The 24,893-nt window shown below is 40.9% G+C and overlaps 1 long non-coding RNA gene across 1 annotated transcript in view; it reads left to right on the top strand.

The window, feature by feature from the left end:
* LOC134426412 (uncharacterized) overlaps positions 1–24,893 on the top strand; it is a 205,823-nt gene that overhangs the window by 66,639 nt on the left and 114,291 nt on the right. The window lies entirely within an intron of this gene.

Below are 24,893 nucleotides of genomic sequence, written 5' to 3'. Positions count from 1 at the left end.
GTTTCCTTTGCTGTGTCTGTTTCACAAAAGACTTGTGCATTTTCAAAGTACAGAGAACAGTTCAATTAAATGTTTAATAGCTCCAGCTGCCCTCCAAAATTTGTTCAAACAGTCTAATGTGAAAGAAAAAGTCTGAAAGGGAAGGATTCTGCGGTGTATAAGTTTAAATTTTGATTTATGAACTTGGCAGTCAGTCTGCACCAATTAAAAACATGCATAGGGTTTTTTCTCTTCTGCAGACAACTGTTGTCACTGAGCTGGTCTGTGGTGTCAGCGTGGGCCCTGCCCTGGCTCTGCCCCAGCCAGGGAACTCGCCTGTGCACCTGTCAAAGCCCAGCGTGGAGACAGCTGCCTGACAAAGACTCAAAGTGACAGCCCAAAATTGTTCACACAGCAACTTTGGAATGCTTGGAGAGAATTTTCTTTCATGTTTCAACTGTACAGTTGCAATTATGAAAGTCTTGTTCTCTACACCAAACCCCTTTTCAGCAGCAGAATTAAAGGGATTCTAAGTTTGTCAGTAAACCCTGACATTCAAGTGCTGAAGTTGGTCAGAGTGAGGCAGATTGAAAAGTTACAGCACTGGGAGATTTTCCATTGAATTCACATTGCAAGAGATGGATTCATCTTTCAAAGATCAAATGATCTGGAAATACAGATGACATAATTTGATTTCTGTTTCTTTTTATTAAGAGTGCCAGGCTGGATGTGGCTCTGGGCAAGCTGCTTCAGCTGCCCCTGCCTGAGTGCAGGATCCCAGAGGAGCTGGCCAACCTCAGCTGCCGAGGGATTCTGTGCTTTCAACAAGATTTACACCCCATTTATCCTTGGCCAGTGGACCAAATAAAATGAATACTCTAGCATAGCTTTATCCTTAAAGTATGTATTACAGCTTTATGAGTTAATATAAATAAATGCAGCAGCAGGAATGATTCATCTTCACTCTTTGAGAAACTGTAATATCTTACACTGGATAGGCTGTCAGTATAGAATGAACAATTTGCTTTATTCATACCTGGTTCTTAGCAGTTTTGTTTATTAATTTCCCTTACAGCAACAAAACAAATACTGAAATTTTTAAATGGCACTTTGCTTAGTATCAGAATTAAGTTTCTGCGCCTTTAGGTGGAAATAATTGGTATCATTTTATGCTACTCAGAAATGAATAAGAAGGGAATGTTTTCACTGTAAGGAAATTTATCTTGTTTTCATTTAGGACAGTGAAAATTGAGAAAGAATCATCTACATTGTCAAAAACATTTCTATATGCATAAGTCAACAATGTGGTACTAATTAACCAGAGTAAAATTAGGCTAATTTTATGTTATTAATATGTTAGTCAGTTTGGTAGTATTCAGAAGATACTTCAGGATGCATGCTGAGAAAGAATATGGTCTTAAATGCTCCCTATGAAATGACCCAAATAAATGAAACCATTGTTATATTGCAAAAAATTGCTCATGTCAAGGCCATGGACAGATAATATAATAAAAGGACAAGAAGAGCTGACTGGATTTTAAGGTGCCAAAGTAACTTTTATGTGTGAGGCTACAAACTCAAATGGCGCTTGCTTCAGCCACAACTGCTTCAGTCTCAGTTGCACTAAAGTTTTATTATCAAAACCTTTTCCACGTTGAAATGGTCACATTCTTCCAATGTAAAACCACTGATTACAAACAAATCTGGTTAGAGAATTTCCAGAACTCCAAAGAGATCACAGGATGGCCACACAGCAGTGAGATTTCTCTCTGGCTTCTTGTCTTGAGCGTAGAGAGTTTGGTCACTGTACTCACCAAGCTCTGCTGCTGCTGAAGTGGCTTCCTGCCTTTTACTGTTTTCCCATGTGCTTGATTCTTTATAGAGCCTTTTTATTTTCCCCCCAGTCATTATGGACAGCTGCATTTCCCAATATTGGGACTTCTGTGAGCACTTTTGGTTGGTACTGGATGGCCACGTGGCCAGTTCAGGATAGTGCCTAATGGACATTTTCATCCCCTGGTGCCTCTGCAGCAGATGTGTTGTGTTCAAATTAAAAATTCTGTGTGATGCTGAGCCTAGAGGGAGTTTGAGCCCTGTTGAATTCTGTCCCAGCTGGCACTGGCTGCCCTGCTCACTCTCTGGTGTCCTGTTCACTCTCATTCCTGTGTGTGATTTTCCCTCCTCCTGACAATAGTGTAGACTCTGCACAACTTGTGCCCAACACCTACAGGGATTCTGCTGAATGGATTTTTCATACAAACACAAACAATCATTTTTTAAATAGGGTGTTTTCAATAGACTATGGGGCAGTCTTGTTAAACACTACAGGGGAGCCTTACTTTTTTTGTTTGGGTGCATGACTCTCCATTCTAATTCTGGTTTGTGTCTTTTGCTACGAGTACAACTCTTTAAAAAAGTATTAATTTTATTTAAGTAGTGCTAATGAAAACCCAAAGCAGTATTATTTTGCATTTGGTGAAGTTAACCTTTATTATATTTGTTTAAAACATCAATTATGTGTAAAATAGGTTTGTATAAAATATCCCTCCTAGTAATTTAGCTTCCACTTCCAGCAGCACTAAGGCTATTGAATCAATCTGGTTCCCACTCTTTGCCTTGCAGCAAAAAAAAATAAGTGATATGGAAGGTTACATGCATGTGGGAAAAGGTTTTACTTTATATATTTTATTACTTTTATAACCTTTTAGGTTGGAAGTTATTATTGTTTTCATTCTCTAAGTTTTAAACATAAATAACCCCCTCTGTTATAATGCTGTTAGATCACTCCTCCTGAATAGCCTCTCTTTTCTCTATCCAGAAAGAAACTTCATTTATAATTCTATCAATGCATCTTTTTTGTTACTTTTTGCATTATTCTTATTAATAATAGGTCAAGTCTAAGATATGATAAGGAACAGCCCATTGCCGAAGTTTTTGGGGTTTTTTTTCCAATTTTTTTTAATCTTCAGTGCTTCAAATTACTCCTATGGTAATTTTCAAATGTAGTTAAGGAATAGCTTGTCAAAAATTATTTATTCATCTAATGATAGATGTGAATATCTTCTGGGATTTTAAAAAGTGTCTGAGCAAGTTGGAACTAATGAAGTTTAAGCATCTAATATGTTCAGCTTATCTAAAAAATCCTGTGAGATGGTGATATAAAACGTTTTAGACCCAACCACATCTTCAAAAGTGCCTTAGAGAGACTTAATTGATTAAATTGGAAATAAACCACCCACTCTAGGAGTTAAAACCCTGAATATAAATATGCAAAGAAGTATTGTTGTATTTGAGAAGATTTAAGGCTGGAAAAGGATAAAGGCTTGTAGGGGGCAGTGGCTCTAACACCACTGAACAACAAAACACTTTTCCAATCCTTTCCTTTTCCCTCCACATTGTGTCTGACAGCCTGTTTGCCTTTTCCAGGGCCATCAAGGAGCCTGTTAACTGTATTGCTGCCCTGAGAAAAATATCAACCTGCTAGTTATTAAACCAGGGGAGGTCAAAAACTGTCCCCTACATTGTGCTGGTAGAAAAAGCTCTAAAGCATGAGAAAACATCCCAGGGATTGTGTCAGTAACAATAAGTACTCCTTTAAGAAGTGCTCCATCTTCCAAGAACTAAATTTCTGTCTGAAAGGGAGATCAGAAGAGCCTCCCAGTAGCAGAGCAGCAAAACCAAGCCCCAATTATTCTCCTACAGAGACAGAAACTGCAGCTCTTCCCTGCTCAGGATAAAGGCAGCCCAAGCCCCGTGGGTTTCATGAGGATGCTGTTTGATGTCCTCCAGCAAGGCTGCACCCAGGGAGAGTTTATCAATGCAAGCAGAGCCCTGTGCTGTGCCTGTCCCCCCTGTGCTCAGCCCAAGGTGGCACTTGTGTCACACTGCACCTGCAGGGCCAGGGCAGGGCTCTCCTGAGGAGGGGCTGAGCCAGGCCCAAGAGAGCTCCAAAGCATTGAGAAACCCCCCCCTTATTCTCATCAAAGCCTCAAGGAGGGACTCAAGGCCAGCCCAGGGTTTTTCTTCCCCACTGGGCAATTCTTGTATGCAAAATGTGGGTCTGTGCTGAGACCCTGCAGGAAAATCCATGAGATGCCTCTGCACGAGGCAGTGAGTGCCTGGTGCTGTAAATCACCTCTTGGGACAGTATTTCTGCTTTAATGCATAGGGAGCAGAGGGAGGACTAAATTCCTGCCTAAGCTCCCTCATTTGTATACCAGAAGTCAGGCTGAAGTTGCTCTACTTTAAACTTGAATGGGAATGCAAGAGGTTCACTTGGTGAAGGAGTGGGAAGATATATCCTGGTAAGAGTGCCTTAGGTCCTTCAGGAGCTAATAGCTACTTGTGTCTGGTGTTGGCATTGCTCTGTCTCTTCAGATTCTGCTCACTCTGCCTGAAATTGTCCATTTATACCTGGTCCATTTGCATCCGCTTTTGGATATTTTGTCTTATTGTTCTGAAGGAGAGTTTGCCAGTTCTGTCATTTCATTGAATTGCGCGTGCTTTGCTGCAGATTTGCCTTCTGTTCCTTTGCTTTTGAAGGCTTTGCTGGAGAGTGAGAGCTGCCAAAATTGCAACTGTGCAGTATTTCCTGGCCTGGCAAGTTTCACATTTCTCCCTTGCTGACAATGCTGTGAATTAGTGAATGATAATGTGGTTTTTGCTTTTTGTGCCTTTCTCACACCTTTGCTAATCTGAAAAGATTTCATGTTTTCTCTTAAATTACTAAAATAGAAGCATTTCCAATGTAGTAGAAGGAGAATCCAGAAAAACTCCTTTCCTTTGTGCTGGTAGGGTACAGGACAATTAATTGCAGATTTTGTTAGAATTGGTCAAAGCCCTATACACAGGAGAAAAAAAAAAAATGTGTATGCAGTGCAGAGCTCAGATTGGGCCTGAATTAGCCTAAAAGCTGCTGGAAGCTCAGAATATGGTGATTTAGACATGATCCCTTCTCTGCCACAGGGAAGAATCTTTCAAAAGCAAAGCGTTCAATCCAGAGCTGGAGCACCAGGGCTCTGGGACAAATATCTGTCTCCTAAGGACACACAGATACACTTGTGCTCATAAATATTTTGCCAGGCCTGAATGCTTTTTTACCTTAGGAGCTTAGTGAGAAAGAATTTTGTGGGTTGTCATTTGACTGTCAAAGCTGAAAGTTGATTTACTATGGGCAGTTTCAGATGGAGAAGGAGCTGAGGCCACATCTGTTCTTTACTGTTCCATTCCTGCACGGGGTGAGGAGAAGGAGCCTCTGGTGATGGCAGAATACATCTCTAAATCTCCAGAGAGCCTTCTGAGGGAGCAAGCGGCTGCTGTGGAGAGCTCTGCACCTCAAAATGTATGGTGGTAATTAAATTACTGCTAATTGAGTTTAGTAGTCCAAAGGCTCAAACACTAATGAGCTAAAACAGAAAATATGGAAAAAAAAAAGGGAAATACCTTTCCCATAACTTTTAATGATTTCCATCTCATAATTGCCTAGCCTGCACTGAGAATTGCTTTCTGTCACATGTCCCATCTCTTTTGAATTTGTTATTCTTGGATTTATTTTCCTTGGGGGCAATTTTATTTGTAGTTGATGTTTGCTTACAGGATTGGAAATAAAAAAAATTCGCTGCCTGTCATAAAACAATTTACCTGAGAGAAAACAATAACACCACTGAGGCAACTGTACAGTTACATTTCTTGGTAAATATGTGCTTTTTACTGATTGCTTTTACTTTCACAATTTCTCTTTCACAGCCCTTGACAGCCTCTAATTCCCAAGAATAAATTCCCTCTTGCTCCAAAGCAGGTTACATCAGCTAGGCTGATAAAAGTGGTTGTATTAGCAATGGGGAATATCACAGAATGGAGACAAACCAACAATCAATAATGCTAATGATCTGTCATTAAAAAAATATTAAAATGGCAGGAAAATTCATACGTTGCATTTTTTTCCTCCCAGTCTCAGTAACATAAATCAAGATATTAAGAAGCAAGAAACAGAATTTAATTTGTATGGGGCACTTTTTAATGGCATGTGGGAAAGCAGTGTTACTTTTGTTGCTTCACATATTTTAAAAAGCTATTAGCCTTAACTGTGCTTCTGGCAATTGTATTCTTCTGGTCTCAGTTTTCTGCAAGTTCTGCCTCTTGATTTATAATGTGTTATCATCAACTGCCCTATTTTTGTAATTTATTAAGTATTCTTTTCTTATTTCTTTGTGGATTCTTTTGTCTCTACAATGAAGCTTTAAAAATGAGTAGGTTTCCTTGATTATTATTTTGTAGCACTTGGGAAAAATAATGGCATTGTAACTCATGCTATTCTGTTAAATTCACATCAACAATCAGTCTGCTCTGTAATTGTTTCTGGCTCCTTGAATTGGTTCTCTGAAAGCACTGGGGTTTAGGTCTTGTTTTGCTTGCACATAAGGGAAGCAGTGGGATGACTGGTTTTACCTCCACTTATCACTTTTTTAGCTCTAGGAGGAATTAGTCTCTATCTCCCAAGGTAAAGTGTAGCACAGATTTCCTAGCACACTGGATGGAAGCCTTTTGATTTAGGAAATTATCTTGTGGACTACTAGATACACATTTCATATTGCAGCCTGTGTGTTAATGCAACGTTTTTCTCCAGGTCGAAACTATAAATTGGTATTAGGAACCCAAGTATCTTTTACTTTTTCTGGTTTTACGGTCTCTAAAAAATGTCATTTATATCCCATCTCATGCTTTATCTGTTATCATTCTGAACATTCAAGATCCCTTTCATGTTATTTTTCACTGAATCAGAGAAAGGTAATTCCATCTTTTTACACAGTTTTCTCAACTGCAAGGAACATATTTGGGAAATCTCTGGTTTCTGCTTATGAAAAGGACGCAGAATCAGTTGTTCTATAATGCAACATCTTTCTCATAGTAGATATTTTTCTATAGTGCCTTTTGTACTTGAGGATGAGAAAGAGTAGCTTATGTCTAATGAATGTCAAACAGAAGGTGTGCCAAATTTTCAGCGGCAAACTGCAGTGAAGCACCCAGCCTAAAAGCTGAGATATATGAAATATATTGTTTGGAGCCACTGACCAGTAAGGACTGTTAGATATGTCCTGACGCTTTCCTGCTAAGATTTTTGGTGGAAATTAAACTCTTTAAGTTAAACCAGGTACATGTTGCTCACTCACCCATGATTTCCTCAGATTTTTGTTTTATTTACAACACTCTTGGAATTAGGAAATTTAAGCTTTCTTATTATACCTTGTTGAAACAAAATTAGAATAGGAAAGAAATATTAACCAGTTATTTATGGAGAAAACAAGAATTCATGTCCTCCTCAAAAATCACTTTCCTTTGCAGCCAAGAAGTGGTGCCATCTTCCAAGGCAGTAGAGAGATTTGAAGCTCAGGAATATGTATTTCTCTTATTGACCTCTCTCCATAGAGGAGCAGCATGGTTTACATATGGGAACACAGTTGGTGCTGTTCTCCACAGGCCAGTAAAGAATAGGAAAGGGTTTCAGGGCTGCCAGAAGGATATCTGAGACCTTTACTGAACAGCACTGCCTTTTGTCTTTTTCCTCTGCATGTTGTCATTTAAAAATGCATCCTGGTCCCAAAATAACAAGTTTTGGTTTTGCAAATTTGGACAGGGATTTTTTTCTTCCTCAGTTGGTGGGGTATTATCGCATCCCTACTGTTTTTATTCTTCACAGAAGACATTTTTAAAATGCCACTTAAAAATAAAATCTTGCTGCAGCAAGGGAGGGATTATCACACATTAATTTGATATGCTCACTCTGAGTGGTTTTATTGCTTTTCCCAACAATTTAAAATTTCAGTATTTAGAACCCATTTCAGAAATGATCATCAGAGGACATTAGTCTTACCCATGAAGGACAGATGATGTACATTTTCACAGCTTATTAGGCTCCTAGATTTACCCTGAACGCATACACGAAGTCTGCTTGAAATATTGGCCTCCTACACAGCTCCATGTAAATTACTGGGTAGATGGTCCCACTGGGGTTCCTGTTTTGTACCCTGGAACTATCAAGATCCAGAGTGCCAGTGAGCATCCTAATGATAGCTGAGAGTGCTGAAACTTTCTGTTTTCATGGCAACCACACAATCTGTTGTACAATAACTACTGCTTTGTCACTTGTTTCAAGATGAGCTTTGAAACCAGTTGGCAGGAGGAAAGCATCTTTTCATGCCTCCTCTCTGCTGAGCCTGATATTGTTGCCTGATGTGTTTTGTTAGCACAGGAGATCCATCTCTGCCCGTGCAGGTAATTGGCAGGGGGTTTTCAGGGCTGCTCATGGCTGTGTGATCAGCTTGCTGCTCGTGCCTCTGTGCTAATGACAGTTTCCTTGGGGGAGCTCTGATCTGAGCCTCACCTTGCCTGCTCCTCTCCTCGGAGCCAGCAGCTGAGGCTCATGGAGGTGAAAGTCAGACCTGAGGAAAGGTGCATTGCCAGTAAAAATAGCACCCATTATCTGCAGAAATGCAATTAGGGATTGGCCAGGTGGGGCACAGCACAGCCAGGTGTGTGGGTGAGTGCAGAGGAGGCTTTCACAAAGACTCCTCCACAAGGGTGTTGTGTCTCCCACTCATGCTGTGCCACAGCCCCAGAATGGCGCCAGGACAGGAGAATTTCATATTGATGTTAAAAAACACAGTCTGGGCTCTCTGACTGTTATCCCACAAATTTTTACACATTCTGTATAAATGAAGAAAAAATGTTTATTTATACAGATCGTGTAAAACAGCTAACTTTTATCTGCTTCTCCAAATGGCGATGAAGGATGAGCTGCTGCCTGCTGAAAGCCATGGAAATGACCCAGTAACATTTAATGGGCTTCAGATCAGACCCAAGATATTGATTTCTGCAGCAATTTTTAGGACATGATCCCGAATAAGAACACAAATTCCTGCTTGCTCTCTCTGAGAGGCTGCCTTGCACCAGGGTGTGCTTAATTCCTGTGTGCTTGCTGCTCTCCAGGAGAGGAGCTGCTCCAGCTGTGGCTGGGCCTTGGGAGAGGGGTAGAATCACCAGGGAGGGGATGGAATCACCATCTCTGGATGTGTTTAAATAAAGATTGGACATGGCACTTGGTGCTATAGGCTAGCTGAGGTGTTGGGGCATAGGTTGGACTCGATGATCTTAGAGGTCTCTTCCAACCTCATTAATCTGTGATTCTGTGAGAGGGGTACACAGGGATCCTGAGGTTTCCTAAATGTACTCCTGGGGTACTTCCCAAGTGAATGGGCTTTCTCAGACCTCTCAGCCACAGGAGAGCTTCCAGGAGGGTGATGAACTTCCTACTGATGTGGACCTCAGTGTAACAGGGTATAATGACAAGGCAGTTACAGCCAGTGGAGCCTCTTAGATCAGGAATCAGAGTTCAAGTCCCAAGGAAAGCAGTCAGGCCCCCTAATGTGTGCCAGACGTGTGCTGCATTTCACTCAGATGTCACTGTGTAAGACCCAGTGATGATTGACCTCTCAGGGATGCACATCCAGGGAGGAGAAGCACTAAGCTTGCTGCTGTTCCTGGTGATCAGGTGAAATTTGCTGGGCTAGCCATGAAACGTTCCCCTGTTCTTTGGTTTTGAAGGCAGATATTGTTACAGAACCACCAACCAAGCAATGAATATCCTGGTGATCATTGCAATCCTGAGCTGGTCAATGAGCAGCATGTCAAGTCAGTGATTTTACTTGGTCCTTTACAGCAGTTATTCACCTGACCTGGTGGCTCAGCTGCAGCTGTGGTCAAGCTCTGATTATCACCAAAAAAAGTGAATAGACAAAGTCCTGGAGCGCCAGCTCCCTCACACAGTGTCTCTGTGCCAGGAGGTGCCCTTGGCTGCCTGACCTGACCCAGTGCCACCCATCCCCATCCCCTCAATGAGAAACTGTCCCCACAAGGGCTCTGGTTCTGCTCCTTAAAGCAGGCTGCAGGTTCCAGTGGTACCCAACCCTGGCAGCTGCCTTTGGGTCTCTGCTCTTCTGCTTCCTGCATTTGATCACATTTTCCTTTGTTTTGCTAAAAATAGGTGGTCTAAAGCTTTCAGCAGAATGAAGTGATCTGTTCAGAGACAAGTTGCAATGTTAAAGTGCATTTGCCTTTCAGCAAGTATAATATGCATCCAATAAATTATCTCAATGAAGGCTAAATAACACTTTACTCTGCTGACCAGGGAGCTTCAAATTTCTGTTGTCTCAGACAACATTTTGTTGCACTGAAAATGGTTTTCTTCATAAAAGAAAACAACACTGATTAGTGGCTGTTTGGAATTAAAATATTGAGCGTTTTTGTTGTCAAATACAAGATGGAACAAGAACAATTGGCACAGGAAAAGTAATTTTAATTTTCAATGTCTAAATTGATCAATTAGGAAAGAATTAGATTGGCATGGACATAACCAAGAAATATCAATAGGTAACAAGTGTCAACACTGTAATTTGGCCTAGTCTCTAAATATATGTGTTTGCTCTCTCCCTAACTCCCTCATCCATAATTTATAAATCATTGATGCAATGAAGACACACAGACATTACACAAGGATTCCTCCAGTCTCACAGCTGGGGATTTCAAGATGAAACAGTCAAAGTGTCTGAGTGATCCTGGAGGCCAGGGCCATTCCCCAGCAGAGCACACAAACAGCTGCAGTTCTGAAAAATACACAGCCAGCTTGGATGTGACAGAAAGGGAGGAAGGGAGGGAGCCAGGAGGTGTGGGGGGTTAAAGGGAGATCAGGGCAGAGCCAGAAATAGATGAAGTTCCTCTGCAGTGCTGGCTTTCAAGGTTTATGTAGCAGGATGGGCTAAGTGTGGGTTCAGATGCACATTTTCACTCTGGAGTTTTAGACTGACACTGCCTCAAGCATTGCCCCACATTCCTGGTTTTCCCCCTTGATTTTAGTGTGAATTAGCAGGAAAGGCAATTTCTGTCCCTGAAAATGCTGGGCTGTTTATCCTTTTGCTTGTCATTTCCAAGATGTTTTGAACAGCTCCTTAGGGAAGAGGCTTTCATGGCATTTTCCCTAATATTGTCACTTGAAAGTTTGAAGTGCTGCTGCAGGTATTTTGATAAAACCTATCAAAAAGGGCTTTCAATTCCATTCAGTTTCTCTTGCTGTCTAACCTAGGTCCAGAAGAGCTACAAATAGAGCTGTTTAAGTGCATTTAGAGGCCTGGGTCCTGGGATTAGGGCTAAGCAGGAGTGGATTTTGACATTCACAAAAGAAGTGTCTGGGTCACTTTCCCTGCAAGCTTCTGGGTATGTAGCAAGAGTTGTATTTTCTTTGGAAGTTTTCCTTGCTCTCCCTATGGATTTCACCTCTTGCTGTGATCTGAGAGACACCCTGCTCAGTTTCCTCAAAGCACTGACACAAATCCTGACAGAACTCCCAAAAGCCCTGGCAGGAGAGTACTTAGACATCCTTTCTTCTGCTTCCCTTGTCTTACTTATCTGCTGCCTCAGGAAAATGGGTACCTGTCTCCAGGGGCTGCATTCCCCAGGAGGGACTGTCTCTTGCTGTTATTGATTGTGGTGTATTTTGTTTTGCATTTGCATTTGCTTTGCATTTGTCTTTCTGGAATGCAGTGGTTACCATCAAGGTTGACTTTAAATCAATCCCCTGACATTGGCAATGGCTGTAATGGATTTTTACAAGGCAATTATCTTTGTTGAGGAAAATGTCCAGATATAATTCATGTTAAACTGTACTGAAACCTGTAGGCCAAACTATTGGAAGTGTTTTAGCAAGATCAATCCTCCAGTTCTAAGTGTCCATCACTGCAAGAGGAAGGGCATTTCCCAGGGCCATGAGGTAGAAAATGAAAGTACAGCAACGAACATTAAGGTTTGATGTGTTGTGTTGAGAATGCACAGATTCACGTGTGATGAGATCCTTCCATGTACACTGAAATGTCTCTCCTTCCAGAACTGAGCATCATCATGTGGACACTTTAAGAATGTCAGGGGTATTTTAAATCCATTAGGTTTTCCTTCATGCTGCATTTGCAGGCAGGTTTTGAGGCTGAAATAGCAGAGTGCACAAAGTGCTGATATTTAGTGTTGTGGAAATCACATATTTTTACAGTCCTCTGAGTTCTAAAAATTCCTAATTCCTTATTAAAGGTAAACTGGTTTGGATTCTCTATCTTTCCCAAATCCTAAATTGAATGAAAAGAGGAGTTCTTGGAAGTGTTGCAATTTCCTAACACTGAGTCTCTAAACATGCTAACACAACATTGGACACAGCAAAGATTATTTGAGTGGCTATTGATGTGAGGGGCTCATAAAGCTGGGGCTGTGTTTGAATTCTCATGACAGACTCATGAATTTCCTCAGGAGTTCAGCCCAGTAGCACAGGATTCACAATCAGATTTGTTAGAAATAAGCATACAGCCAATGCATATTTCAGCCTCTCATTACCATACAAGGGAATGCTTGTATTTTTCAGAAAGTCTCAAAGTTGGCAAGCCTGTCTGGAGAAAGAACAATTTCCTCTCTGTTGCCTGGATTCTTGAAAAGGCCCCAGCCTTCATCTCCTTCTCATAATTGTAGCAATTGGTGTTATGATTAACTTCAAACATACAATAACAGCTTTATCTGACAGGTTCATTATGCTCCAACAAAACATCACATCCAGCCTTTCCTAGATATTTTCAGTTGGAAATGCAATAAAGGTGATTGTGCCTGGGTGGACTAGTATCCTTTAGAATAAGGATTCTTTGTAAAGGTGTGGTTTTGTCTGGAAGTGAATTTTAGAATTAATCCCAGTGAAAAGGGAAATTACTTGTGGGAGAACTGGTGTATAAAGGTCTGAACCTTAGAACTTTCTGAGTGCAGTGTTCAGAGAAGTACAAAAATGTGAAGTATCCCACTCTTCCTTAGGGATATAAGTTTAGGCTTAATCACCAGCAGAATTAACAGAATTGGATTAAAGTCTATGCAAGGAAGCAAAGAAAAAATCTATAGAATGTTTATCTTATGACTTCTGGGTTTTTAAAATTTTTGTCTGTAAAAAATAAATATCTGCATCACTCTAGAGCTTCTGGTGAGCTAATCAAGGAATGTCCATTTATTTTAGAATGTCAAGAGCAGTTTAACCTCAAGATGGTGCTAGATGGTTAAGTTGGCTGTCACAACAGCTATTGTTTATCTTTTAAATTTTTTCAGAATGAAAAAAGCATCAGTAACATGTAATTTGTTAGTAACCAATAAGAAAAGACAAAGACTTCATATTAAATGCATCAGTTTTATAGATTAATATGTTCATCAGCCTAAGCAAGACATGAACTCATTTGAAAAGGTATTAATTGTGTTTCAGAATAGAATAGTGCTTGGGAAGAAACAGAGCATGTATAAAAGTCCCTGGAACCACAATGGGTAGGAGATACACAAGGTGTTAATGGTCAGCTTAGCTGGTTATTAGAACTAGAGAGCCTGGGAGCCATGGGACTGTAATTGTGGCAAGATAAAGGGATCAAAACCTGTCAGATAAATAGTAAAGACTGAACATTCCTGAAGAAGTTCCAGAACTTCTTCGTTCACAATAAATAATATGTAGAAGTGCTTTAGTTGTTTCAAATGAAGCTGGTTTTCTGCTGGAAGATGAATATCCAGGGTATGGCTGTTGTAGCTGGGCTGTAACCCATCCCTGAATCAGGAGATGAACAGAACCTCAGGAGATGAACAGAACAGGAACAGATGAGCAGAACATGAACAGATGAGCAGAACCTCAGGAGATAAGAAGAACCTCAGCAAAGGAGCAGAACATGAACAGATGAGCAGAACCTCAGGACATGAGTAGGACCTCAGCAGAGGAGCAGCACTGGCACAGCAGCTCTGTTATCCTCAGCAGGAGCAGCTGTAGGGATGCTGCAGAACAGAACACCCAGGCTGCGGCTGCTGAGGATTTTCCCTGCAGTTATGGCACCAAGTCTGATTTTCTAGAACACTCCAACAGTGACCAGATGATCAGAAATTCATCTTAAAGCTTCTTTCCTTGTAGGACAGTTAATGGAGAGATTTTCCAAAGAGCCCATAACCGCATTTTTACTGTTTGTGGTAAAAACAAACAAACAAACAAACAAACAAAAACCACAAAAAACCCCCACAAAAAACAGTGCCAGGTCTGTACAAACTACCTCAGCCTGGTGCTCTCTAGAACTGACCTGCTCACTCTGAAAATCTCTTTTCCCAAAATGAGATATGGGCCTGCTTGAAGATCTTGGTTCCTGGGCACAGCTGTGACTGGTGGGTGTTGGAAAGCTCAGGGAAGCTCTTTTCCCCACACAGGGTAATTTTGTTATGCTTTTAGTTTTCTTCTGTATTTTTCAATATTTGGTCTTTTTTTTTTTTTTTTTTTTTTTTTTTTTTGGCAACAAGATTTAATCCTTTAGAAAAGCTGCAAAATGAGAGTAATTTATGTGACAAGTTAATTTATTTTGCACCAGAAAGGCCTTTCAAAAAGATGGCTGTTTAATATATAATCTTATAAATGAATCAGCAAAATAATATGGGAACTTGGGAATGTGCAGTGATAGAAGGTTCTTTTATTAAATTTTACTTTATTTGAATTTTTTTCATTCCCCCAGACATTTTTCTTGGTATCTTCCAAAGTTTTTATAATTGTTTAATGCAAGCAATTACTTACAAGATGGCTGTATCAGCCAAGACAATGTTACAGAAATGTGAAAAACTCCTGGCATTGAAAAGGGATTCTTGATCTCCTGAAATAATTGGAAATTTGCCATCATTCCTTTGTCACCTGAAGAAAAGAAGGTTTTACAGTCCTTCCTATTTGCAAATCTGAAATAATGTACCTTAGCACAGTGCTGCCTATGCTGCTGAAATATTAGTTTTTTCATTGTTTGTTAAATGCTTTTTTTGGACAGAAAAATCGGCTAAATGTGATTGTTTGGCTTTTTAAAGCAGGGAAGTAGAAACTAAACTGTGTGTCCTACCTAGATTTTTATCAGATGCAGATAAAAATATAAATAGCCTAGGAGACAGTGTCCTCTTAAGTGATGATCCTAAGGTTATTGGGATTTTTTGAGAAGATTTTCCTTGTCTAGACATTACAAAGAAGGTGGAACTTGATTTAGGTTTTTATTGTAGGGAATATAATTCTACATCCTCATATTCAGTATGTTAGCAGGAAAGTATTTTATGTGTGATTCTAGAAAGCAATTCATAGGAAAATATACTCTTCATTCCATCTATCTGAAAATATATTTTAAAAATTATTGCAAATGGAAAATAGGTCATATTTTAGAACAGTAGGGAAATCAACATATTATTTTTGTTTTCACTAGATTAAATTCCAAAGTGACATTCTGGCTGACAGAAGGAGAGACACAGTAATAAAATTCACGCTTATATGTTCAGGATTAATCAAGGGGAGACTTAGGGTGAGAGTGTTTAGCTAAAAGTCATTTTAAGTCACAAATACATAAGAATAGATGATTAATTATGTTGTCCACTTGGGGCAGGACAAATTGCATTTGAACTTAGCTACAAAAGAGTTTTAAAAATGAAAACACTGGATGGCATTGAAAAAAAAATTCTTCCTGTTAAAGGATTGTGTATTGATCCAGGGAAATCATTCCCTTTGGGTTTGTAGAGGAATTTAGGAGAAAGCTGTCTATAGATATTGATCCTGACACAGGATCCTGCCAGGCACAGGCTCAGAGGTGCCACTTCTGAGATCAGGAGGCTGAATGTTTGCAGTGACCTCTGCCATGCAAAGATCAGAGTCAGCATCTGGATCTCCATATGGAGGATGAAAGTTTTTGTATTACAAAAATCTTTCCAACAACTATTTTGGCAGGGACAATCATAAAAAGAGTATTTGAGCATCTTATTACACTGTTAATATATTCCCATCAGGAAGTTAAGCTAATTAACTCCTCTCTTATGCATACCTTGGTGATATTTTTACATTTCCCAGGGCACATAACCAGTCACAAGAAAAAGAAAATGTCACCTTCCAATAGTCACTCCCTAGCAGGCACTGGAGGACACTCTTAAAGTAAAAATTTTTGTGTGCTGCTAAGTTTTTTGTTGAGGTAGAACAAAAGACGATGGTCTCGCCTGACAAATTTACTTCACCTTGGTGTGTATCTCTTTGTCTGTTTTTTAAAATACATTTTTACTTTGTGCTCTTGATATCACAGTCACTTATTCCAGTTGTATTCTCTGACTGCCAGAAAAAAAAGTTTAGTGACTGAAATGACTTAGTCAAGGCAGAGCTCCTGGAGAGTCCAGCAGAGGGTCCCAGGTGACTGAGGATGATGAAGGACTCTGAGAGGATGGCAGGGCCTGGAGCAGCTCACAAGGGCTGGGAGAGCTGGGAGTGCCCAGCCTGGAGAGGGGAAGGCCCAGGGGGATCCCCTCAGGTGCAAATATCTCCAGGGTGTCCAGAGAAAGCAGCCAGGCCCTGTTACTGCTGTGAGGGACAGGCCAAGAGGCCCTGGGCACAAAGTGAGCCATGGGGAGCTCCCTGTGCGCACAGGGATCCCTTTTCCTCTGTGAGGGTGCCCAGCAGTGGCACAGGACACCCAGGGGCTGTGGAGCTCCATCCTCAGGGATATCCTGCAGCTGTTTGGACACAGCCCTGGGCAGCCTGGGCCAGGTGACCCTGCCTGAGCCTGGGCTTGGCCAAGATTGTCCCCAGAGGTCCCTTCCAGCCTCATCCACTCTGGGATTCTGTGAGCCTGTGCCATTGGTGCTCAGTGTTTCTGATGCCATCTCTGACAAGGATAAGAGACTTGGATCTCTTTAGCTCTGAACTAAACCTACAACCCCTCCTGCCTTCTCTTGTTGTTAGGGTTCAATTTCCTCAGGCTATCTGTAAAAACAAGGTCTAAAAAAGAATCACTTGGGAGAAAACCAATTTTGGCATTGAATATTGGTCAAGTAGAGCAGAACGTAATTTAGGTGAGTAATGAAGGACAACACAAGGTACCTGTGTGCAAACAAGGTTTGCCTGTGTTCAAACAGCCTCTGGGGGCAACTTCTGCCATTTAGGGTTTTTTTCCTATTGTGAGGGAGTGCATTTTTTAAAAAAGTATCATCAATGTGTTGTGGAAACCAACAGCAACATGGAAGGATAAGGGTCATGTTCTGCATCTACCTAATGCTTCTAAACGAGGTATTTTTAGAGAATTGGATCTGAAATGGCCTCTGTGCCAGTCAAGGTCATTTTGTTTTTGAGTTTGCCTGATGCACACAGGGAAGGTTCTGCATTAAATGCTGTTCAGTATAATATCCCTGATTTAACATGTAGACAATTATGAAGGATTAAGCAGGGATAATAGCTGTGAACCTGATTCTTTATTACCTGGATCAGCAATGTTGGAAGAACAAATGGAAGGCATAAATGAAATAATCTGTTGCTGGGCAGTTGAAGAACACACTAAATCACCTGGCTAACCAAGAATGAAGACTGTGTTTTTGAACTGGCACAAAAAATCATGGTTAAGGTCATTGTGGATTTATTACCCCAAGGAACATTATAATAAACTGGTTTGTCTTTATATTAGCTAAAGAAAGCCTCAATCTTCAGCCAATTCTCTGTTGAAGGCACATGAATTTGTCTAGAATTAATTAGATGACAATGTTATCTGATCAGATTGATGGAAATCTATTGAACTGCATGAACTATATGTTTTCAAAAGAGGCAGTGAAGATTTTGGCAGCACTTCCTTTGGCTTTCAGGAAATTCCACAGTTGGAGAACTTTGTGTTCCAAAGCCAGCATGAGCACAGAGCTCAGCTAATTTTCTTTTTTTTTTAATTTTACCAAGCAGATTTTCTGAGAGGAAAGAAATTATGAGTGTTTTAAATATAATGTTCCACCTTCTATATAGAAATGTCTAAGTTATTCAATGGAAATTGAATGCAAGGAAGTATAACATTAATTTCATGAAATAAAAGGAATTATTCTGAAAATATTTAAAACTTATTCAAGTGCTTATAATTAAAAAAAAATTGCTTTTACCACAGTCCATATTTAAATGAAATTTCAATTCCTGTGACTACCCCATTGTTACAGAAAAAAAAAAATTAGGGGAAAATAGGCTGCAAGTGCTTTCAAGACTAGTTGTCCCCTTTAATATTACCTTGCTCTGGGACTCAGCAAACTGGAATAGCTAAGCCCAGATTTATTCCAGGTTTAAGATCTTTCCTGAAGGGGAAGGAGCCCCCGAGGTGGTGGCAGAAGGAGAAGCAGCTCCAGGGATGCTGCAGCCCTGGCAGGGTGAGGATGGTTGGCATGGGGGACACAGACCCCAGGGTGATCTGGGGAAGAGCTGCTGTGGTTTATTGCTGCTGGAACCCCAGCACAGACTGGGGGTTTTATTCCTGCTTCTAACCCCGGCAAGTCCTGGCCATTAAGAATGAGGCCATTTTTGTGAGGATAAAAATGATCTCTGACCCAGGTAACTTGACTTCCACTGCAACTCAAGCTGGCCAGCTTATTTACACCATAAAATTGTGTCTTAAAACCTAAGCTGAAAGCCTCTGTTTCAGCCTCTCTGGACAGACAGAGAAACAACACAGAAGAAAAGGATTTCATACCAAATTCCTATTTTCTGTCAGCAAGTGCCTTCAGAATTACAGTTGAATAATTGCAGACAGATTGAAGAGCTTCATGGATGTTTTGAAGTTATAAATATTGTCCACAGATGTTCAGCCCAGTGAATTTGAGAGTGTAATAGCCTGTGATGAAGCGTGCAGGCCTATCAGTGTCCCTGAGGAGGACTCTGAAGCCACTTTACACTCCACACTGAGCAGGGTGTATAAAAGGAGATCCTCCAATGCCAAGTCCCCAGGAGTTAAATTCCCTGTCAGGGTTTGAAGCTATTCAGGGTGTTACTAATAACAGAAACATCATTATCTGCAGCTAAACTCATTTACATTCTATATTTTGGAAGAAGAGAATTGGGATTAGTTAGGAGAGGACTGTTCTTGCTCCCAGCCAAAGGGTGAGCACTGGGGTATGAGGTGTTACCCAAGAGACTTCTTGATTTCTTGTTCTCGTGTTTATTGATTGTCAGCCTACATGGAGGACATGTAGCTACAGACGTGAACTTGAAAAAAGCTCCTTCTTGAGTGTTTTGACAGTCTGGCATGTGTCTTGTTTAGATTTGAATAATTTAATAGCTATAGTTGTAAAATCAGTACAGCAGAACTTGTATGTTTCTTGACAAAGATGTTGGAAGTGCCAGTCCCAGAGCTGGCCCCTGAGAAATTGCACTTGTTGCTCCTTTCCTGTGGATATCAAGCCATTGACCACAAGCCTTGGTGTGAAATCATCCAAACAGCTCCTGATCCACTGAGTGCTCCATCTGTCAAACCCATGTTCCTCCAGCTCAGAGACAAGTATTTAATGCCACCCGCAGTGAGCTGATAGTGCTGAAGGGATTCAAACCCCAGCCAGCCTTTGCTGTTCACACCTGAGCAGTTTAAAATACCTGCACCACAGCAGCCTCATAAATTAGCATGTTACATCCTTTCATTAGAGATGTGGCAATGTCATCCAAGGAAGTTAACGACTCAGGCACCAGGAAATGGCCTTCCAGGTAGAAAATGTTTAGCAGATCACAGTATTCCATTTATAGCACAACAGATGAACTCAAATGTCACCATTGCTCTGGAGAAAACAAAGTGCAGCATCCATCCATAGCTGGAGGCCGTGTCAGTGGGAAAAGAGTTTCCCTTGCTGGCTCAGGCAGTTAAAATCCCTGCTCATCTATTGCAATGCATCTTGTCTTTAGCAGCTCCATGGCTTTGATAATAATATATGGTAATTTTCTCACTGGGTAGTGGAAGTCAGGGCTGGAGTAGTAGTGGTGGTTTTTTGAATGTTTCAGGGCACACTAGGAGTCTCAGAAATTCTCTCTGTGTCTTTGTGCTGCTGATCTGTGATGCTGTCCACAGGGGTCTTATGTTGAAGGAAGAGATGAGGATTTGACTTCATATTTCAGAAGGCTTGATTTATTATTTTATGATATATATTACATTAAAACTATACTAAAATAATAGAAGGAAAGGTTCTCCTCAGAAGGCCAGCTAAGAATAGAATGGAAAGGAATGAATAATAAAGGTTTGTGGCTCGGACAGAGAGTCTGAGCCAGCTTGGCTGTGATTGGCCATTAATTACAAACAACCACATGAGACCAATCACAGATGCACCTGTTGCATTCCACAGCAGCAGATAACCATTGTTTACACTTTGTTCCTGAGGCCTCTCAGATTCTCAGGAGGAAAAATCCTAAGGAAAGGATTTTCATTAAAAGATGTCTGCGACACTGATCATGTTTAACTGTCTCAGGAGCACATACACTGAGAAAGACAGAGAGAAAAGAATGTGTCCAAAGCTCTCTCCATGGCAAACAGAGTAGAGCACCTTGGTTCTCAGGCCTGCTGACCTCTTTGGTACAAGGTGAGAAGCTGTTTCCAGCACAATGGGATTGTGCATGCCTTCCTGCAGCATGCTCAGCTGGTACTATTTTGTGTTAAGCTCTACATCAAAGTTTGTTATGTCAATTCTGTGACATTCCCATGATGTGTACCTGGAATGTGGGGCTGTTTGACACAGGACATTGGAATAGTGTGAAGTAGCCTGGAACAAAATGAGGACCATATAGCAGAATGCTTTCAGGAGTTTAAACTTTCTCTGTCACATTCATTGATGTTTATCTTTCTAGGGGGAAGTTCTAGGTGAGTTCTAGCTGGGGGTGATATATATTTTCCCTCTTTTGGGAACTTAAACCAGACAGCTAATAGATGCCCTGGCAATATGGACTGCCTGGGCAAAAAGGAGGTGTCTGGCTCTAGGCCCTTGGACTGCTGCATTTCCTCAAAATATTCCCAAAATATCTCATAATACAGTGTTGTCCTGCCTTGCTCAGACATTATTTGCCAGTATTCACCTCACATTGTTCTCAGTGCCCAGGAGCATTCAGAGCTTCAAAACCTGTATGGACAGATTAAAAAAAAGGAAAAAAGGAAAAGAGGGGAATGCATTAGTCAGAGTTTGAAAGTTGCTTTCCAGGAAAATGTCATGTTTTTTGCAGGCTTGAAAGTTTTCCTGGATACTGAGTCATTTCTGCAGTTATTCTGGGCTGCCAGACCATGATACAGAGTTGTATTCTTCATGTGGTTGCATAACAGAAATAAATTATGACGAGTTCATTCAGCATCTTGTGGGTGATTTGGGAAAGTATGTGACAATAGCCACAGGTCAGGGGAGTTGACAGTCAGGTTACATTATTACAGCTTGCCAGAAACCAGACCAGAGGGCAACATCTCCTATGGCAAAGCCCATTCTGGAGTTTTTTTATTACAGTTTCCTGTATATACCTTCTATTCTCACCTTTATGAGTCATGGAAGGAAATTGTTCTAGACAAGTTAAAGTCAAAGACTTGAACTGTAAATAAGCCTTTTGTTGGTAACAGATTGGGGAGAATGGTTTAGATACATTGATATTATTGCACCTGAAGGAGCACAGCAGCCTGACATCCTCCCATTAATGTAAATCTGATCGAGGCTTGGTATTTTTATGATAGGGCCACAAGGGTAGAATCTTGTGCATAATTTACAGAAAGTCACCTTGTAGGGAAAAAAAAAATCTGAGTTCCCAGCCTTGCGTGAGAATAGCAATGAAGCCCCTGCCAAACCCTTTTCCTTTCACACATCACTGACCCACCTTTGCTCCCTCAGATTCCCTGTCTCTGAACAAAGCCTCTGGATTTCTGACAGCAGAGGTTGTCTCTGAAATCTACCTTTCCTCTTCTCTCCTCACTGTCACTCTGGGCTGTCCAGCCTTCAGTCAAGAGAATCAGCTTTAGTCCAGTGCTAACATCTGATTTCTGCTAGAACCAGCCCATTTCCTTCACTCTTTTCTGTTTGCTGAGCATCCCAGAGGCTGAAGGAGCTGTGTTGCCATTCACTCTCTCAGCTTTGGACATGGAGATCTCTTGTATTCAACCCCTAAATATATAAGCACTTGTTGTGTGGAAGATGATCATTGTGTGAGCTGGAGAATTTTCACCCAGAAAGCAGAAAATTCTGTGAGAATTACTGTAAAACTTGGTTTAAAATTCTATTTATCACACTGTAATTTTCAAATCAAATTTTAAAATCTTGATTAGTGGAACTTCTTTTCTTTCACAGGTATTTTGAGAAGCAAAATATTAGAGTAGGTTCCAAAATGGAAACCTGTGAAGCACAACTGGATTAGAGTGATCACATGTTGAAAGTTAGTAAAATCCTGCTGAAAATGTGCTTCCTTCTGTTTAGGTACTTTGCATTGCACCTTCTCTTAGAAGATTGATGCTGATCAAACTGTGTATGCCATGTGTACCCAGTGACACTGAAATTTTGGTGTGCTTGGGTAGGTCTTGATATCATCCTAGTGGTCTTGACTAAATTGCAGAGCTCACTCAATAATTTGGTGTTCCAGGTGAAAAGTAGGTTAGAAATGGCTTTCTCCCTGTGTGTGAGTGAGAGCTTTCCTGCAGACTCATTGCACAAAAGTGCCTGGCAAATGGGTCTGACTGGCTGCACCCCCTTAGCTCTTTAGAGAAATTAAAGGTGTTATTCCACATAACAGAGTTCATGTCCCACCCTGCAGAAAACAGCATTCAGGGAGGGCTGGCTGGGTACCAGCTCCTTGTGCCTCCTGCTCTGGACAGTTTCTGTGCTGTGATGGCCCAGGGAAGTGCCCCCACCCAGGGGATGTGTGGGAGGCAGGAGGGAAGGCAGCTCTGCCCTTTGATGTTGATGCATTCCTCTCGGGTCTTGTGATAAGCAAGCAGCTGTGCTCACATGCATTATATAATACAGCTGCTCTGCATCTCTGGTCAGATGATCTCAATCACATCCAAATTTCCCTTTGTACTGCAGTTAGAATGGGGCTGGTGTTTTGCTTTACAGAGATTTAAACCATCCAGGGAGGCCTCTTTGCATCCATTGAGTCTACTTGACCTCACAGAAGGGTTACATAACATCCTTTGTGTGCTGGATCATCTAACCTTCCTATTATAAGAGTAGAAAAACAGCTAAAATACAGTAATTAATTATTTGAAAAAATAACAATAAAAAGAATAATTGAGGAAAGCTTATTTGGCTACCAGAATTGCCAAAGTATTTATATAAGCTGCACTTCTTTCTATCCAGCATGATCTAAAAATTTCTGGGACTACGCTTGTAAAGAATGTCTAGGTTTGTAAGAATCCACTAGATTAGAGTGAAATAGCTTTGCAAACTTGTGTACTGAGCAATATCTTACAGTTTAGTTTGTTTCAAGCTATTTTGACATAAACTGAAACAACCTCTGGTTACTCTGGCTCCTGCTTTAAAAGTATTTCAGTATAATGTTATTTTTTAGCTGTTGAATGTAGACCACTTAAAAGTGAGTTTCCATCATTTAGAAGGCAGTGCGAATAATTTGCCAGTGATATGATTAAAATGAGTTGATTAATATTTCCTAACAAGCTGCTTAATATTTTTTGAAAGCAAATTTTCGGTCAAGTTCCATGAAGATTAAAACAAATCCAAGAGGACCATAGATCATGTAACAGCCTGGGTTGGAAGGGGCCTTCCAGCTGAGTGTGTGACAGTCTCTGCAATGTCCTGGGCTGCTTTTCTGCTTGGCATTTCTGCACTAGATGGTCATGACAGGCTTCAGGTACACAGACAAAAAAAGTTTGATTCATCCTGAGAGGGGCAGAGTGATTTATAGGAAGTGATAAAAGAATGAGAGATGTGTAATGTGAATGCAGAAGGAATATTTTTCATTAGAGGAATGGAAATTGGGAAATGTGGAAAAGCATTTGACAGTCCCATTATCAGGTTTCTGAATTTCCCAGCTGTTTTAACTGCTGTGCCATAAAATATGACTCTGCTCTACAGTCTTGCTTTCATAAGTCAGAGCTCATATTGTGGCTGTAACAGCAGTTCCACCAGCACAGCACAGAGTGAAATTCAGCTGTGGCATGAGCTGAGCAGGGCTCAGAGCAAACAGACCAATCTGCAGATGTGGGGATGCCAAGGAGCCACTGCAGAGCTGTGCTGGTGTCACAGGCATGTCCTCAGCACCAGCACTGCTCTGCCTGGGGATGGAGCAAACCTGCGATGGAAGAAAGATTTTCTTCACTTGTTAGAAATGGCAACGTGTGCTTAAGCACTGGGAAGGATTTTATTTTGGACTTACATTGGTGTTAGGTAGTGTTTGCCCTCTAGTGATGTTGTCAGATCCAAAGGTCTGGTGAAATGATCTTCCCTGCCAGTTTCCCTCAGCAAATGTCCATCCTTGGGGCAGGCAGGGGCCAGGCAGATCCAGGGTCAGTAAAGATAAATTAATGTCCTTTCCAGGCCTTTCCTTGCAGCCTCTCCATCTGATTTTCTTTGCAGATTTGGAGGAACATCCTGATGTTCACTTTACCTGTGCAATCTAATGTGAAAGTACACATCTTCTTTGCCTTTATTTGCAGTAGCCAAATACTGTTGTCTGTATTAAAAGCTTGTCATTTCAGTGTGCTGAGAATGTCTTCATTTGGTGAGAGAGCCTTGATTGCAACATCTTAACACTTGCAGCACTATTGTTAAACTTCCATTTTCCTTAAACTCCCTGCCCTGAAAGGTCAAAATACTTTAATTCTGAGGCAAGAGATTGGCTCACTGACTTGCCCATATATATTGTGAGTTTTGCCTGACTAATCTACCTATTCAGTGAATTGAAAATAATTAATAGAAGTCCTATGCCAAGTTCTCAGTCAAATGCGCTGAGTTGCAAATATTTTGGCAGGGTGTACAGGGGGAGTACTGCAATATCTGTAAGAAATTATACCAAGTGTCAGGTTCCTTCTGTGAGGTTTCACATGGAATAGATGCTCTTCACAGCAACA

The sequence above is a fragment of the Melospiza melodia genome, chromosome 18, assembly GCF_035770615.1.
Source record: "Melospiza melodia melodia isolate bMelMel2 chromosome 18, bMelMel2.pri, whole genome shotgun sequence".
NCBI classification, from domain to species: Eukaryota; Metazoa; Chordata; class Aves; order Passeriformes; family Passerellidae; genus Melospiza; species Melospiza melodia.
This window is presented reverse-complemented; position numbering and strand designations above follow the sequence as displayed.